Source organism: Takifugu flavidus, chromosome 20 (genome assembly GCF_003711565.1).
Source record: "Takifugu flavidus isolate HTHZ2018 chromosome 20, ASM371156v2, whole genome shotgun sequence".
In the NCBI taxonomy this organism is placed as follows: Eukaryota; Metazoa; Chordata; class Actinopteri; order Tetraodontiformes; family Tetraodontidae; genus Takifugu; species Takifugu flavidus.
Window position 1 is genome coordinate 782882 of NC_079539.1, and position 18883 is coordinate 801764.

The 18883-nt window shown below is 48.4% G+C and overlaps 1 long non-coding RNA gene across 1 annotated transcript; it reads right to left on the minus strand.

The window, feature by feature from the left end:
* Positions 1-11646: 11646 nt before the first annotated feature.
* Positions 11647-16216, minus strand: LOC130516952 (uncharacterized). Its single transcript, XR_008947606.1, has 2 exons — positions 16080-16216; positions 11647-12235 (listed from the first exon to the last, which is right to left on the minus strand). It is a non-coding gene; the product is annotated as an uncharacterized LOC130516952 (long non-coding RNA).
* Positions 16217-18883: the final 2667 nt, after the last annotated feature.

Consider the following 18883-nt stretch of genomic DNA (forward strand, 5'->3'; position numbering starts at 1 on the left):
TTTTCACAGTCACTTTATCTTTCACTTTATCAACCAAACACCTGAGTTTCACTAAAACACACACGCAGGAGAATGAACTATTGTGTTATATGATCCCAGGCACTGTTCTACACCCCCCTCCCCCCCCACCTCCTTAACTCTCCTGTTTTTTCCCAACTCTATTGTAAACTGCAGCTGTGTCATTCCTCAAAATCCTCAATGACTGGCTCAGTCCTCCCCCTCAACACCCTTTATTGACATCATGGACAGTGGTCGCATCGTCTCAGGCTCTGTGGAGTCTACAAACATCCACCCTGTTGGGGGTGCCTGGGCGTGCGTGTGTGTGTGCGTGCATGGACTGTGACAGACCGGTGACATTTCCAGGGTGTATCCCTGTCTCATCTGATGGGATAGACTCCAGGACCGGATGAGGAATGAATACCTTATGGATGGAAGGATGGATGAAGGGATGGGTGTCCTTAATTTCCAGAGAACACAAACGAGTGCACGACAAATCCACGGTTACCGGCTCAGAACCCCCCCCCCACCCCTTTTTTTTTGATCTTCCAGTTTAATTACTTCCATCACTTTAGAGGTGACCCAGTTCCAAAATCAAAACATCCAGAGGAAGGATGGGCTGCGGAGACTCCAGCGAGAAGTAATTATTATATCTCATGAGAAGCTGAGAAACTCCTGCTGGAAAAAGAAAAACCCACATCTTTTTCCGGTTGATTTTGTGTTCAGCTGCGAGTCGACGCCACAAAGTTGGTATTGTTGTCTCGCCGTTGTGGAGCGATCAATCAGGACGGACAGCTCTGTTTGGTTTGAGCATAAAAGAAGGAAGGGCGGCGAGATGGAGCTTTGCGCCCTGCGTTTGTCGATACGGGGGGGTTGTAGAGGCATGGGGAGGACATGCTGTGATCTCCAGATGGAGGGAAATCGATTTTCAGTACAAGCAAGAAAGCATGAAATCAGGCTGCTGCCTGCGAGTGAGATTCCACAGCTTTTTAAGAGTATAGTCGCATTATAACGAGGTAAAATGGGGAATCTGTACATTAATTAGAAGGTTAAGGTGTATTTATAGAATCTGTTTCAGCTGCTATCAGCTGCAGGTGATTCCTCAGCCAATCAGGCGAGGCCGTCCGCGACCTGCAGGCCTTAAATAGGGGTGTCCGCGGGTGCGCCGCTGTCTTCACGCACTGAAGACAGATACTGGTCCTGCTTTTGTGTTTGGGTCTCGGCTCTGAGGGGGAAGTTTTGACGGTGGATTTACAAACTCTTTAAAGAATCGCACGGCTCTTCCTTCCGTGTTTAGTTCGGTGGGTGCGGGAAAAATCTGGTTTCCTTGTGATAAGCCTGCACTGCCAGGCCCAGTGAAACTCCTCGCTAAACCAGTCACTTGGTGCAGCTGTTATATTGCCCATTTTGTCCAAAGGGGGATAAATCCCAGTTCCCTGGTCTGGGTTTTGGGCTCCCTGTTTGGGAACTTGTCCTGAGTTCTTTTCCTTGAAGATGTCAGAACTGTCGGGCAGGATGCAGCCTGGGAGAACGTGCACGTAAATGTCAGCGAGCCCATAAATGTCAGTATTTAACACACCCCTCAAATGACAAATGTTCCCAAAGCACCTGCATGTTTCTCACCTCAGGATGTATCGAGCATTAAAAGTTTATTTTAAAACTTTTATATGATTGACTATAGCACGAGGCAGGAACACGCCTGTCATCGGTCCACCACCTGCTCGTGTCTCACTGGTACCGGAGACAGGAGTCAACTAGATATTGATGATTAAATGATTAAATATGGGTTATTAATGAGCAGACGTGGTCATATGAGATGGCAAATTACTGAAAGGTTTGTTCTGTTTCATTAGAAAAAGCCTGGAAGTCTTGGAAAAACACTTTAAAATACATTTTGTATATTAACATGGTTCAGAGAAGGACAAAGGGGCTTGGGGATAAAAATGTGCTTTGTGTAGCTTGTGGTTGAGTAGATAAACTAAGAAGAAGCTAATAGCGGCGCACCAATCAGGAAGGACGACTTCTTTGTGCTGCTTTTTTTCTGGGTTCTGGTTGAATTTCACTTCACATTAGAGCTGATAAACCAGCTAACGCCTCCTCTCCAAAGACGCTGCAGACTTGTGGCGCTCCCACTTCGACCAGTTTCAGCGTGTTGGAGCGAGGACGTCGGCAGACCTGCTGTGCACTCGCTCTAATCTGCCTGCTCCCAAAGTCACAGCAAACAGGTGGAAAAGCCCGTTTATCCTGCTGTCCGACGGGCACCATTAGCCCGTCCCGAGGCCCGGAACGCCCAAGGCTTCCGAAATCTCCCTGACGATGAATCACCACGCTGGCTTCTATCTGTCCTCCGAAATGTTGTTTTGCTCTCGAGCGGCGACCGTTTTAACCTGTAAGACCCAGCAACGTGTCACTTGCGGGTCTGGAAATGGAAAACGAATACGTGACACCCAGAAGTGCGTTTGGTGATTTTAATTGTGCAGGAAGAATGTCTAAAGGTCAAATACGGAAGGGCTGAAACCAAATGTTTTCTGCTGCGTTGGGATCATATACAGATTCGGGGGCCACTGTCGTGACCTTAAATGTAATCAAAGACGGAGGGAAAGTGTTCATGAACTCGGAATGTCAGCATGTCTGTAGTTAATAAAAAAACAAATGGATGCTTTGGCCTTTATGCTCCCAGCACGAAAGCAAAAATACGACCTCCTTCCAAAGATCCGGAACAACATTGGGAAGGAACTAAAACAGCTGTTATGATTTCCATTTTAAATAATGGAAATGGGGAAAGGGCCATACTGGATATCCACGTTTGACTGGGCCTGCGTGACCTGCATACAGGAGAGGACGGGACAGCTGTTCCATCCTCACTGGTCTGTCTCCGGGTCGTCCAGCACGCGCGCTGCTTCTGATCCGTCGGTTGCAGCCGGCTCCGGTTCTGTCGCACCTCTGCAGCTTTGATTACAGGATTTAAACGAGCTGTTTGTTTTTATGGCGCCTTTTGACGGCTGGGGTGACAACCGGAGAGCGATTTCCACGCCTCAGTGAGCGGCCGCTGAATTATAATACGGCTGCAATTAGACACGCCTGTGACCCACAGAACTTCAGAGATCAGTCTGATCGCTCCAGTGTGGAAAACGGGGGTAAAACATCCGAGCGAGGGCGTCCAGGCGTCTGCGGAGCAGCATCTAAACATGATTCTGACCTTTCTGGAGACGGAGTCACCGTCACTGGAGGAGCCAAATGAACGGCGATCTTGAGTCCCATCACGGTCCGTTGGGGCAGTTTCCTGGGTGATGTTTGGTTTTAGCTTTGAAACCATTAAACCACGCTGGGTCACAGCTTTTTATTAACGAACACACATTTGCCTGTGAATGAATCACTTGGCGCCAAAGCGTTGCCGCCGATATAGAAAGACGGCAACGCTGCACAACCCTAAGTTCATTAACCGTGTCCTGGAGGACTCGAGGTCGGACTTAACGTGACGTGATGAGCAGGAAAATGCGGCGCTGGGTCATGGTTGTGTCAGCGTTTACCTGAATTATTCAGCGCTTCACGCCGACGCTGGTGAAAGACGACCTCGGGGCCCGGGGATGGGAGCGCCGAACGAGAAACGGCTCTTGTTTGCGTGATGCAACTTGAATGAAATCGCCCTTTTCCCTCGGCGCACATGAAGCTTAATGAAGCCGTTATGACATAATTAGATCATTTATTGGATTTTCACACGTTTTTGGCTGAACCTGCAACGTCGACACCTTCTAAAACTGCAGGATCGGGTTGAAAATGTGTGCAGCGTTCTCGTTTTCTGAGGCGGGGGCCGCCGTGAGCTGGCGTGCATCTCCCCAAAGGCGGTCGGGAGCAGCTTCAAAAGACTTAAAGCAGCGAGGGAGTTTCCCGATGTTTCATTCAACTCTTCCTGTTTGCTTCCCCTTGCTGTCCCTGGATGAGGGACGTGGGGAGCATTCCGCAGAGAGCTTGTTAATATGGAAATAAAGTTTATCCTGGGAAATTAGCGCCGTTCATGCTTGTATGGACGTGCACGGTGAAAGGAGCTCTAAAAGGAACACGTGTGGACTTCAGAGGCAGGTCGCTAATCTGTCTTTCCTGGTGCCTCAAAACAAAAAAAGAGACATTTTGGACGGGTGCCCAGTTAATTTGTGCACCGTGGAGAGCAAGTGCTGTTTTGTATGCTCACCTTGAAGGAATTTTAGTCTCACTTTCAGTATCGGTCCGCTCGAGTCTTGTTTGAATGAGAAGTGCCCCCCTCCTGCTCTCGCTCACCTTCGACGTCCCTGCACATTAGAGCGATATTATTTGTGACCCATGTGTCCTCTCCTCTTCCTTCTGCTCACTTTGGTTCTGCTTGTGAATAGGCTCCACGCGCTGTTCCCCAGCAGGGGTGACGGGCTCTTGAGCAGCGCTTTTATGCTATCGGAGGCTTCGCCTCACCCCGGGTGCTCAGAGACGGGCTGCTGTGCTGCGATAGCGCCTTGCTGCGCCGCGGCCCGGCGCCGATCAGCTGGGTGTTTACCTGCTACGCTGTCATCAAGGTCAGGAGAGAACGGTGCCGCGTGTGCCCTGCGTTTTCACCCACAATGCTTTGGCGATAGGAGTGCTGCTTTGCAGTGGTTAGCATAGCCGTTAGCCCAACGGTTTCAGGTTCGTTTCCAGGCCTTAAATGGGGACGTGTTCATTTACTTGATTGGAGACGTGCAGCTACAAAGACACGTGTCCAGTAAATATTCCCAGCATGCCTGTCAGGAACCAGACGAGAACCCAAATGCGACACCAGAGTTCGACCGAACACAGCTTTATTGTCAGGAACAGACAGACGGGATTCACCGGGGAGCCGGCAGGATAGAATAGTCGGGGACAGGCCGGCAAACAGGAAAACGCTGGAAAGTCATCAGAACCACAAACGACGATCTGGCAGGGAGATGGCGTAACTCCGGGAACTAGGAAGGGGGCTCATTAGTGTTCCGATTCGTCACAGGTGCGCAGCTCGCAGCTGTGACACATGCCGACAATTAAGAGGAATTTGTAGGAAGAGTTAACTATTATAGACAGAACTAAGACGTCTTATATCTTAAACTATGACCTGCACGAACATCACCATCTAGTTTGCTGCTCATTTTTGCGTCACTAGTGAAATATTTGAAGGCAGCCAGTCAAAATCAATCTGTGCTGTGTGTTAACAGTGTGTTCAATATGCTCCTAATATAAGAAATGATGATAAATGTCCAGCGAACCCAGCTATTAAACAAGAATGATGGGGACATCACGCTGTACTGAGTGGTGCTCCGGCAGGTCGACATTCAGTCAGGTGTGTGTGTGTGTGTGTGTGTGTGTGTGTGTGTGTGTGTGTGTGTGTGTGTGTGTGTGTGTGGCTGCAGACAGGATGGTGTGCCATTGATGGGCTTCGTCACATAATCCTTCAGAGCTCTGTTAGCAGAGGATGACAAAAGTTCGGTGTAAACATAAATCTGGCAGATCTCCGGCGGCTCGTCCGCGGTCGGCTGAGCACATAAGCTGCTGCCCGCCAGCCCGTGAAGACGAGGGTCACCTGTGGCGGCGACGGAGCCGCGCTCGCCTCCTCCGCCGTCGCTCTTTGGCCTCAAGTACGGATTGTAATTGTTTATCGGACTCATTATTATTCCGTCTCTGTCCTGTGACACCGACTGTAGATCCATAATAGGGTAGAGGCGGCGTCATCAATCACGCCGTGTGGGACGCCGGCGTCTGACACCAAAGTGGCCAAGACGTCCGCTGCTTTGAAGCATTTAAAAAAATCTGCCGCAGGGCACATTTCAAGGAGAAATGGGATCTTATTCGGGCAGCGGGGGGTGCAGATGCAGAGACTCGCTGGAGTAACATCTGTGTTACATTTCTGATCTTCGAGGGGGGGAACCAACGCTACGGTTGCATGTAGAACTATAAATCAGCCGTTTAGGAATCGGAGCACGATCTAACCTGCACACACATGCTGGGGTCTTCAATAATTCTGGCTGATTAGACCTCTGCTCAGGTTCACGTTGGGTGGAGCTATAATTAAATTTACATGAGGGCATCTGTATGCTAATGAGCCACGATAAAGGAGGAGCTGCTTTGTCTACTTGAGCTCAGTCTTCTGGATTGCCCATCTGTGTCGCCACTGGCTCATGACTTTTATGGACTCGCAATTTGTGGCGAATGATAAGTAACTTTCTGAATAGTTGTCCGCCACCGTGCGCAGTTTTACAATCACGCCGTGGCCGGCACCGCGGCCGCTCCTGAATGTGGCGTAAAAGGAAGCAATGGTAGGTGTTTATCACTGTCTGCACAAGCAGGATCCAAGCTAATTCACCGGTGTTGGTCGTGTTTCTACCCTTCATATAATGGATTTATCCCAGGTTTCCCTTCCAGAGATTTATCTGCTTTTTTCCACGCGTGACAGAGAAAACAAAGATGGACGCCAGCTGAGAGGGTGGTGCACGACACCGTAATGGTTACAGATGGTCCTGACAAATGCGCGTTCCCTTTTCCAGAATAGTGCCGAGGAAACAATCTGGGCTCGGCGGTGGAAATGAAAAGAGCCTCAAACTTAAGATGGCCGACCGCCTGAGTAAAGCAACAAGTTTGACGGTGGAAAAAGATCAGAAGAATCGGCGCTGCTATAAACACGTAAAAACACACATCAGCTGTTGGAGATGACCACAGGCGCCTTTTAAACCGCTGAAACGCCTCAAAAGAGGACTTTAGTCCTTTTGTTGAATGTTTAGCTTGGTGTTTTACACACCTGTAAATAACCAGGTCTTGTTTTTTTAGCAGCAACTTAAGTGTGAGGGCAGCGTCCAAGTAAGACCGGGGCAAATCGGCCCTTTAGAGTGACAGCTGGGGGCAGATTTGTGACAGGATTGCGATTGGCGGGCCGAGGGGAGGTGCAGAAACATGTTCGACCTTTCTTGTTTCTGTGTTTTTTATAAAATAAACCACAGGGGAAAACATCACAGCATCTAACGGACAAAATATAAAATTTTAATCAGTCCGCTCCGACAGTCAAAAACCCATTTCTGTTTGATGAAAAAAAACTTATATAATTGAAATGATGATTAAACTTTGATTGTCTGCCTCCTCCCACTGTTGGGAGCGGCCTCCTTTACGCTATTACGTAACCTCCGACTGCTCAAAGGTCAGACCATTAATTGATTATCAATAATGAATGTTCTCATTAATAAACAAGGCTCCTTTTTTGTGCACGACGAAGTGGGCGGGATCAAATTCTAATTTCTTCATCATTTATCTGTTTTTAGAATTCCTTTCTTCCATTTGACTGTTGATCCGCTGTTATCTGAGGACATCACGTCCCCTTTTTACTGATGTTTGATTCAATTTGACAGTTTCGTGTGTGCGTGACGGCATTTAATCATCTCGCAGTCCTTTAATTGCCTTATCTTGACTTTGGGCGGAGCGGCCATTAGCCGCGGAAGCTCCCGCTTTCATAAACGTGATTTCTGAGGGAGCAGAATCTGAAAGTCTGCAGTGGAAACGCGGCGGTGGGACCCGCTGGGCGCCTTTAATCTCCATGACTGCAACAAAGAAGATTATCCGGTGTCCACTCCTGTGATGCCTGAGCTCGCGCACGGAGAGAAGATTAATATGGCTATTGTGCTGAAAGACCAGGCTGTTCATGAGGAGTGTTTCAATAGCCCCGATATATCTAAAGTCAGACGGCTGCTGTCTGCACATAAATCTCCCTCCTTCGATTCAGATACGTCTCATCTTAATTGGCAGGGCAGCGTGGGGAGGAATAAGGATGCCACCGCGCCTTGTTTGCCTTCCTGAAACCTGGACAGGAGATGTGACCGAGCGGACGCGTTGGAGATTTACATCTGAGTTACAATAAATATGGAGATCAGGTGGAGGGGGAGGATCCATCGGAGCTGATGGAGGAAGAGAGGAAAAACCCAAAATGGAAGATCGGTTTGGAAGCTCGGAGACAGATGTAAGGGCGTATCCAGACCATTGTTATTCATGGGATCGTGCGCTTGGATTAGAAGGTTTCTCGCTCGGTTAACGGCCTCATGGCCTGAAATTGGCGCTCGCTTCAGCGGGGTGGAGATTGGGGTGGATTACAAAAGCGCAAACAGAACTCAAATGAGTTCTATTTGCGCTTGTGCTCTATCACAGGTCTTTTCCACCTGGGACTAAATGGAAATCATTGTTTCTGACGCGGACGGCAGCTACAGCAGGGCGCTAGCGTTAGCGAGCAGCATGTTGGCACCTGGTCCGGACGACTCGGGGCAACGCAAGGCCAGACAGATTTGGGTCTTTGCGTCTGCGGCGTTGGGCGGCTGTTTTTGTCCTCGCGTCCTCCTGTAAACCTGCCTCTCAGAAATAAAGCTCAGTATCAATCAAACACGACTGCTTCCTTTCAGTGGATCAATCCAGGGTTGTAAGCGCGAGCATGCGAAGCTCAAACACGAGCAGATAATCTTTACTGACCAAACGCTCCGGAGTGTCTGATCCCCCCCCCCCTCTCCTTCCCCATGGGCACCGCTGGCTCGTGTCCTATCGCCTTCCAGAGATAACAGAGCCGTAGGGCGGCGGCGACCAGCAGACGAGAGGACTGGGAGGCGCAAACAAACAGAACTCAATAATATCGGATTTATTCAGAAACATCCCCATCAGGACCGTCAGACAGAATTTCCAGAATTCTATTTTTCATACGTTCATCTTGGTGTTAATACTCATTTAGTTTACATTTAATATCCAAATTGCTCTTTGGTACCGAGAATTTCTGTAGGTGAAAAGGAGGAAAAACATCTGACGAAAAACGCGGATGCCTTTTTGGAGTTAAAATACGAACAGGTGCAGTAGGATGATTGAAAAATCCAATATTTTTTATCTGCCTAATGCTGAAGCACATTTGTCAAATGAAAACAATACATAAATACATAAATTGTCCTCAGACGCTTCACCTAATCTCCATCTAAATAAGTGTTAAGCAAACCTGTTTCCTCTCACACAGCTGCGTGTGTGTGTGTGTGTGTGTGTGTGTGTGTGTGTGTGTGTGTGTGTGTGTGTGTAGGCTGGACCTGGATCTTCTGACCCGTTCCAGCGTCCCGTAGCGAGGCCCAGCATGCCGGGACTTCATTAGCAAAGCCTGAGATCTCACCTGACCCGCTCTGAGCGTAAAACTCCGGGTTTTGACGCAAAGTGATGAGCGATTCCTTTTTTCCGCTGCGGTTCGTGAAGGCGGGTTCTTCTTGAGGGGCCACCAGACCAGGGGGCCAGGCGGGAACAGACGGTGCTCGATCTTTCATCCTAACTGGTGCCACTGAGATTTAGCACAGCTTTGATCATTTTTATCTTCTGCTTGAAGAAGATAAAGTTATGATGTAATTAGCAGCCTGCTAAAACAATCCTTCTCTTAATTGCCACTGGCCACACCCATTTAACATTATCTACAGATGTCTTTCCAGATCCAACTGGAGATAAGGGAGAAAAGATCAAAGCAACTGCATGAATTTGTCTCCCTGCTGACGTGAATACCTCGGTAATAACGCCGCGGTGTTTGATGAACGTGCAGGTGAGGCAGCATCCTCTATTTGTGACTCTATTGGTTTCCAGACGTGTTCCGTCTGTCACAACGTGATCAAACCATCGCTGGGATGAAAGCGCCTCTGAAAGCTTCCAGGACTACGACTCGGCTCGTCATCCAAGGAGGATCCTGAGACGGGCTTTGATGTTTGAGGCGGTTTGACATCCACTCCTGCATTTAAAAGCACCAACGTTCCCAGGAAAGAAACATTCAGCTCGTGGTTGACGAGTGTTGCTCATCTCAAACCAAACCTTTCGCCTTCTGTTTGGGGGTAAACACGATGATGAGGCAGCTTCCTGTCTGATGGAGGGGTCCGGGAGTGGCGTGCCATCCGTAATGAGCCTGGAGCCGCCGAGCAGCGCAGACGTAATGGGTCATGAAAGGCTTATTTCTCTCCCTGTTAACTGGGGAGGCAGATTTTGATTCATCCCATATCTGCATACCTAATTTACATTTCAAAAGGAGGCAATCATTTTAATTTCCATGAAATTGGGTGTCTGACTTCGTCACGTGGAGAACATGAATCGGTCCGGAGGAATTCTGACTCGGAGGACCTCACACACGGGAAATAACCAGGAGATTATTCACATCTCTGCCTCCTCGCCACATTTGGGTTTAAATTGCACAACGCTGCCTTCCCGGCACTCACAATCAATCTCTTATCAGATGAGTAAATACGGCGAAAGAAGCCGAAATGTTTCGCTCTGGGGTGAGATTTATGGTTATGAAACTTCCTGCTCTGCTCACACGGATCAGCATCTGCGCCCCAAAAAAAAAAGTTTTCTGACCTATTTCTCCAAATATGTGGAGTTCTGACACAGCAGATCTATGAATATAGGCCACCGAAACATGTCAGGCAGTTGAATTAAACTCCTGGCTCGCCTGTTTACAGAGGGGATCAAACACAAGTGGTCTAAAACCTGTTAAGCTGATATAAAGACAGTTGTTCCTGCATAGAAATGTCACCACAAAGCTGCTTTTACCTCAAAATAACTCCATCACCTCTGGCTCTGCTCCATCATATCAGCAGGAGACCGGCGGATGTTTTTATCTGAAGATGCTCGTTGTGTGATTAGCACAGGAAAAGGGCGGCGTCAGCTGCAGGCGGTGTCCAAACCGGACCAAAAAGACGGAGGACAGTAAAAACACGGCATCCAAACCGCATCAGAAAATGACCCGACTGGGGGAAAAGAATCTCCTGATCATCTGAACCCCAATAAGAACGTTTCTCAGAACATTTCCCTCCAAATGTCGCCATGAAGCAGGAGGGGAATGTTCGGGGGATTAAACGGAGCTGTCCGTGGCCGCCCGGAGGTTCCAGAAAACGCTGATGAGGAGCGAGATGGCAGCAGAGTTAACGGGATTCAAGGGCACGAGCGGAGGAGATGGTGGGCGGAGATAAAAGGCCGCTATGACTGAAGGGGGACCAGCTCGGGTGGAAAGAGAAAGAAGAGGTTGATTAAGTGGCGCGCCAGCGCACAGTCGCCTCTTTGTGGCTGTTTGAATCTAAACAATGTCTCATTTCCTAATTAAAGCTTTAAAACAAAAGGTAGATTTTGGAAAGCAGATATCTAAACCTCCAAAGAGACGCAGCATCCGTGTGGTTACGCTCAGCGCGACCTCTGTCCTCAGCTGACCTTTGAACTCGTGTTGGTGTTTCACAGAACATCTTCAACGTGGGACCACTGAAGAATGGACGGAACCTCCTCGTCTGGCCCAAAAAAAACCCAGCGCACGCCGTGGCGATAACGGCCTCGGGGATCCTCCTGATGCGGAGGGAAATTTGACGGGTTTTATGGCTCATTTTTGAGAAGTTGATGATTTCAAGGGAGCCGCTCACAGTGAACACGAAGAGACGTTTAATTTCATTTCCACCAGCCGTCTGCGGGCCTTTTATAGCTGTTCAAAGCAGCGGGAGATCAAAACTGCTGAGGCAGGATTTTTGTTCTTTTTATGTTTGCGCTGAAGGGATAGATGGGGCCGCTTTTAGATTTTTGACACGGCTCACCCCCCCCCCCCAGCTGTGGGAATCTTTCTATTTTTTCTGCACAGTAAGCAAAGAGAAATATAGCAAGTCCAATGTTGGAGTTTGTTTAATGGCATATTGAAACAATACTGCAACATTTTATTGAGTAAAAGGGGCCTTTTTAGCCAACAACACACATCCACAAACCCTTTGAGTGGTTATAAACGTAACACAAATGCTTTTACTTAGGCTACGCTGACCTAACAATGTGAATAAAGGATCAAGCTAACATGCTCCAATGCTACTTCCTGGGTGCATCGGTGTGAGCGAATCTGATGTTATGGGCTGTTGTCGGATCATTCCAGCGCCGTGCTCGTCTTTGTGCAGGTGCTGAGCCCTTCTGAGGTGCTCTTTCCATTACGCCGCAGCCCCGCTTGAACGATCCGGACGCCACGGTTCATAATGTCACAGAAGGCAGACCGTGCCCATCTGTGGCCACGCTCGCAGCTGCTCGGCATTCTCCAGGCTCCACGACTGGATGGCGCCCCACTCTCCACGCTTTTTCACACTGCTGTCTGCTGCCGTCGGGCTTGTTTTCCCTGTCTGACAACCTGTCTGTTAAATTAATCAAGGTGCTAAAGTTAAATCTGCCCTTCGCCGCTCCGTCACTCTTCAGTTTTGGGCCCGAAGTGATGTTGCTGTAGACAGAATGTAAGCGATCATCACAATGCTGTCTGATTCTGAGTTTCATTTTTCTGGAACCTAAATTTCAGTGGTGTTTTGGATGGGAAACGGGTGGAAAGAGGAAGCCGAGAAAGTTGCGAAAGTGCAAACGTCACAGATTTCATCACCACCTCCTGCCAGTGGGGACGAGCCGCTAGATGGAAGTGCTTCCAACTTTAACAACATTACCACATAATCCTCCTCACTTCTGACATTTGATGCCATTTGGTGTGGTAGAGCTGAGGTTTGGGAATGTGCAGGATAGGAGCATAAAAATCAGCGCCGGTCTTTCCACCTTTCCGCTGTCATGTCTGAGATCGGCTGCGCGTTGGACGCCTCATCCTCAGGGCAAGTCTGTCAGCGTATAATGAAGGTACTTGGATGACGGTTATGTTTCACAATCGCACTCAGACATCCTCAAAGCTGAACGACACCCCCAGAATTGTCTGTTTTATATTGGACAGGAGGCACTTATTGCCACACCCGGCGTTTTAGCATCACTTCAGAGCAGAGAGGAGCATCTGCTGCTCCATCAAGAGGATGCAGCCAGAGGATATTCTTTCTAGGAGAAGCTGCACTGCAGAGTTTCTGCAGAGCACTTATTTACTTTCAGCGCTGCCAAAGAAAATAGCCTGTATTTCTTCCTGCATCAGGTTGTGGTCCTACCTCTGGTTTATGGGTGCAACACTACATTATTACCCCATAAATTTGCAACGCCGAGGATGAATCTACTGCTTGAAGCCTATTATTTACGCGCGCACGCCCCATGTGGTGCACGACAACCTTAAACTGAGATAATTCTGTGGATATTGATGCTTGAATCCCTCTCTAAAGTCCAAATATGTCAACAATAAAACTCAGGGAAGTTTTGTTCCTTGGAATCTGTGCGATCGCCACTAGATGGCGCCAAACCTCACACAGCAACAACCTTAAAATGTCAATAGCAATAATATAAGATATTAGTTGAAATATTGAACATGTTGCCAGGGTGCCCTTTTCAAAAAAGGTGTCACTTTTACATTACACTTTTACAAGAGTGGTATTTTACATCCTGTTTCACCTACTGTGTTTTAGGGCAAACTCCGGCGTGTCCTTGGCACTGTGAGCTTTCAACCACGTTGCCAACACATGTAGTCGTCAGACAGAAACACGCCCGCAGGGTGATCAGAAATATCAGCTTGTTGTTGCCATCAGTGGTTGAACAGCAAAGATCAGAGGATATATGGTGAAAAACAGCTTTATCACTTTGCTGACCCAAAGAACTGTAAAATTGGCAGCAGAAATGGTATTGATCTGGCTTTTCCCAGCTCGGCTGTGACTCGACTCGTAATGCTCTTTTTCATCTCATCCATCGCGAGACAGAACGTCCAGTCAAGGCTCACATCAGACACGGGGACAAAATCCACCCGAGAGATTGAAATTTACAATGATCATCCTTGAGAACACCCATGTGACAGTGACCTTGATGGAAAGAGGAGCGGTCCTAATAAAGACCCTCGCCTAGGTTCCACAGTAATGGAACAGGATACAAGGGTGAGGAAGAGGAGTAGGAGGAGGATGAGGATGATCCAGCCCGAGCAGACAAAGACTGATAGTCTTGGGGAACGCTCCCCAAGATATTGCATTACCGCAACGTAATTGACTTTAGTGCAAGACACAATCCCACGAGGGCAAAGAGTCCCAGCCTGAAGGTCACTGCTGCGGGCCGGACACAAAGCAAGCGGGAGCAGAGCCTCGTGCCGGTGTGGACAATGGAGCAACGTGCACAAAGGGCTCCATTATCGTTAACCTTATTTGTGGCAGCGCGTGCTCCAGTGGCAACAGTGACCCTCCTGGTGCATCCACGTCCACGTGCAACGGAGAAGGAAACACAAACGTGGATAAGCGGTGTGTGGAGGATCTAACCGAGAATCTAACCGCAGCGAGAAAGTCACTTGTGTCATTTAACCAGCCTGGCTGACTGAGTCTGGCTGCAGTCTCTGGCCAAACGACGGCGTATTTAGTGTCATCGCCCATCTCGCATCTGTCAGGCTGTCGTGCCTCCCGCCCTGATTGATGGGCACCCCTGACGCGAGGGGGGGGGGGGGGAAGAGTCAGCCATTCCCCGACGGTGTCGCTATCTGTGGTTAATGACCCGCTGGAAGGCATCCGCAGCTGAACAGAGGAGCAGGAAAGTCGACAACCAAGGCAGGCTGAAGACGCAGGACAAATTCGATGTGCTATTCCTGACATGTGATGAACGCGGCCGACTCTGTTTTGATGTGGGTAACAGACTGGTTCATCCCAATTTTCAAGCAGGGTGACATCTAAATTCAGGGTTTATCGCTGGATTTCAGCCTCTGACCGCTTGGATCCTCCCCCGGTGACCCTGGTGGATAAAAGAAAATGGATGGTTGCAGCCAGAAGTAAATAATCTGGAGTGGTTTGCAACTTCAGGCACCAGTCTGGGGGGGTGGGAGAAAGTATTTTTTTGATTAGGAGACAATAAAAGGAGGGAAAAGTCAAAAAGAAGGAATCGGAGCAGAGAGAGCTGTCTGCCCATCACCGTTACAATCTTTAATCCCCACAGGGGGAGCTCCATATCTGTCCCCGGGAAACGCGAACTGGATATTGGAATTAAAGAGAATGTGCAGTGGCCTTATTGGGATGTACAGCCGCGCATTATTTTCACCCCGGCCGTATATGAAATGAAATTGTGTTTCCATTTTGTAGGAGGAAAGTAGTGTGAAATGGGCAGGATAACTGCTTTATATCATACAGAGGGGAGCGAGGGGAGGCGAGAGGGTTCACATTAAATAAATATGAGAGCAGGCTTTTCTCAGGTATTCCCCTCAGATCTTTTCCTGGAGCCTGTCTTCCCCCAGGGGCTTCGTATTGAGCGTGAAGGTAGCCTCAGAGCTGTTTTCCACCTGTCAGGGTGTGTGTGCGTCTGCTGACAGGGGCGCTTCCCTGTTGTCCTGATTGTGGGATTAAACGAAGGCTCGGCTGGAGACGGCTCACACTGGCTCCTCCAGATGACACCGATGGCACCTTCATTGGATGTCTATTTTATTTTAAACTAAAGGTGTAATGACAACCTCAGTTTGTTTGGTTTTTTTTGTTTTTTTTACATGTTCATTGGGCTGCTTCTTCCTGCCTGCTTGACAGGTTGGAACCATTATTTCAGTTGAACTATTTGCACGATTTGCCTCTTTAAATATGAAGCCATTAGTGGTCCGAGATAAGTGGACGTCCTGCCGGCTCTGCCGATAATCTTGTGCTTGAACAGGTGGGCCAGATTCCTACATTTGGACTTGTTTGTTCAGTTCATGGGGCGGTCGGTTCAGAATTAGACTGTATTTCGCATTCATCCCACACTTCAGTAGCGCCGCAGTAAAGCCGATTTTTGGTCCATCGATTTAACGTAATACAGCCAATTATCCCTGGATTAACAGAAGTGTAACAGAATTGACACTTGAAATCAATTGTGATCGTTGAAAGAATCATGACAAGTATTAATTGGTGGGGGGGGCGTCCCCTGGTTCGAAGGAGGGTGCAGGATTTATGAACCATACTGGAGCTCTCCACCAGGGGGCAGTAAGACGAGCCAACTTTAAACAAAAAATTAACGATTTTCATTCTGCAGCATCCTCTTTCAGGTCAACTTTGTATTGTAATCAAAACCCCCCCCCCCCCCCCCCCTCCCTCCCCCGCTCGCTCTCTCTCTCTTCCATTGATTGCATACAATCCGGAGCACGTCTACAATTGATGCCCTCATTATATTTTAATACATCACTTAAACATGTAAGGATGAAAAGAAAAAAGAAATCCAATACGAACCACTTGAGCGCTCCTCCTGCCCTCACTGGAGCTTCGGGAAGAAATTAATTGCCGTCGTTACGTGATTGGTCACGAGGATGAATAGTGATGAATATTTCATGGTGGCGCCAGTTAATTCCAACAATTTCTGTAAATGAAAGGCTGCCATCTGCCACAGCAACAGGTCATTTCGGGGATCTATCACAATCGGATGCCTCTGAAAAACAGGCGGTAGACAGGCCACAAATAACTGGCTGTCTGTTCCAGGAAAACAAGCAGTCTTTTTCTTTTTTTGGGGGGGGGGGGGGGGGGGCTGGTGTCAGGTGTCCTCCAAGGCTGCAGGAACTCTGTTTTAATTGGAGAGCTTGGACGGCGTGATGAAACCCTCACCTCTTGTGTCAGACCCCTCGGTTCATGTATAAACCCGAGTGCGGCGCCGTCTGATCGGACCAAGGACAAATGAGTGCCGGGGAGGTCGGCCGGCGCTCACGCTGAATGTGAATGGAGATAAAGCGTTTTATTATCAAATATTCAGGAATGGCTGTGCATCCCTGCCCGTGTTGTACGCCTGTGGCTAATTGGCAATTACACCTGCAGCTCAGGGAGCATGGGGGGGGGCAGAGAGGAAAAGAGAAAAATTCCCAACCTCTCTCAACTGAAAGCACATAAATAATGAAAAGGTCATTAATGGACCTGCTGAAATGGACACTTTAAAGAACTTTCTGGTGGAGTTTAAGTGAAAGCAGGTGACCTGAATGAAGGGTAATAAAGGGGGAGGGGCATATTAAACTGATGGACAAACGCAGGTGTGCCGTCAGGTTTTAGGTTCAGGTCCTCGTTTTAAACCTCCGTTTGCATTTGTGTGATAAGACCAACCTGGAACTGAACCTTTGCTGTTGCTCCTTGTGAACGTTCGAAGCTGCTTCCTGGAGCTTTTTGACATCAAATGTTCTTTAGCCAAAAAGCAATTGATAATCTTAATCGGAGCGTTGAGGCCTGTTAGCTTTGTAGATTACATTTGTCATGCAGTAAAATGCTGTTCCAGTGCGCTGAGTTTAAAAACAACTCCTGTTTTACTGACGTTTATCTACAACCAGACAGAATTTAAGACTTTTCTCTCGACGTATAACAACAAGGCAGCATGTTCTCATTACAGACTGAAAAAAGGTCATTTATTTTTGAAATGGCAGCACAAATTATGCTAACGATTAATATTGGTGGGTGAAGTCCGTCTCTGCTCCTGAAGTTCCAGAGGTTGAAAACTTTCTGAGAGAAACTCAATGCAAATCTGACAGGAAGCTGGATCATTTGCAGTTTCTGTATTGTTTAAGATGATAAAAGGCGGAACAAATCTGCCCCCGGATGCTCGGATGATGCACAGAGCCTTGGAGCTGAATCCTGCAAACACGACCTGCAGTAATGAGTGTTTGCTCTGAGAAATTCAGTCCATCTTAGTATCCCTGATTCCTCTTTTTCCTTTGTCAACTCACCGCGTGACGCTGTAAACCAGAATTAATGAGCCATATCTGGAATTTGGGAAACTTCTGTGGATTTAAAGTATATCAATCCTCTGGGTTGGCTTTCACTATACAAATAATGCCCAAATTGAGGCTGGTTTAAATCCTTTTTGTAACAGGCCCGCGACACAAACCGCTCAGTGCTGAATGTGACGTTTGCCTTGGTCCGGCCGCACCGCTCGGTAATCCTCTCTGATGTGTTTGCCAGGGCCTTCCGGACTCACCGGAGGATCCAGACGCTGAATCATATTTCCATCATAACTTCCTGGATGTCAGCCGCTGAGGCTCCGACGCCTCCCACCCCGCTGATTTCAGGTCTGCTGCCTCCACAGACAGCCCCCGGCCCTCCCAGGAGGCTTAATTTGATGGTGATAGGATGGATGTCGAGTCTGAGGTGCTCTCGACCAGTGGCAGGCCTCTGGCTGGGATGAGCCCCCCCCTCCTCCTCCTCTTATCGTTGGCTGCGGCGCGCTCTTCGCTCTGGGAGACATTTATTCATCTTAAACTCTATGGTCATCAATTACAACATCCTGCAGCCTGTCACACTCCTCATTATCTCACCGGGGTTCACACACCCCAGATTAACCATATTAAATAAATATATGAATTCTCATATGCTGTTTACCTCCTGATGCTAACTGATGCTAACATGGGCGTATTGACTGATCATACTTCTCATCAATGCTCCCTGCACGCTCACACTCTCAAATACCGGTGCTGCGTGTTGCGTTCGCTGCCGTCGCACCTCTTAGAATGCACACGAGGAATCTCTTTAGGAAATCGGTGATGCTAATTTTCAGCCGCAGATGCATCAAGCCTGTCTTATTCCCCACGCCGTTCCGCGCTTTGAAAGGAGGCGTGAGGATCATTGAGTCCCTGGATTTCGAGCCAGCATGGATGGAGCTGCATTCGAGAGAACAAAGCCTGTTATTCCAGTTTGAGAAGTTTGGCTGCCTGAGCACAAAAGCGGTGGGAGGCTCAGGTGCAGCCGAGGGAGACAATCCCTTCACATTTAGATGTGGAATGGAACCTGTCAGCACCGCCGACCCTCCAAGAACCAACCAGTGGAACCACATGCATCTTCCCGAATGCATGTCGCACGTTACCTGTCAGCCGGGGCGGGAAAACCCTAAAACAGACCTTCACACCTTCGTCTTCTCACATTTCAGCGATCGGAACAAGAATAATTAGATTTCCGATTGCTTCTCTACATGATGGGTTCACTCGGGATGTTTCCTCATTACCCCCCCCCCCCAGTCCATTGTGAGGGGGGAATAACAGTAGCTATAACCCTCCTCAAGATGGAAT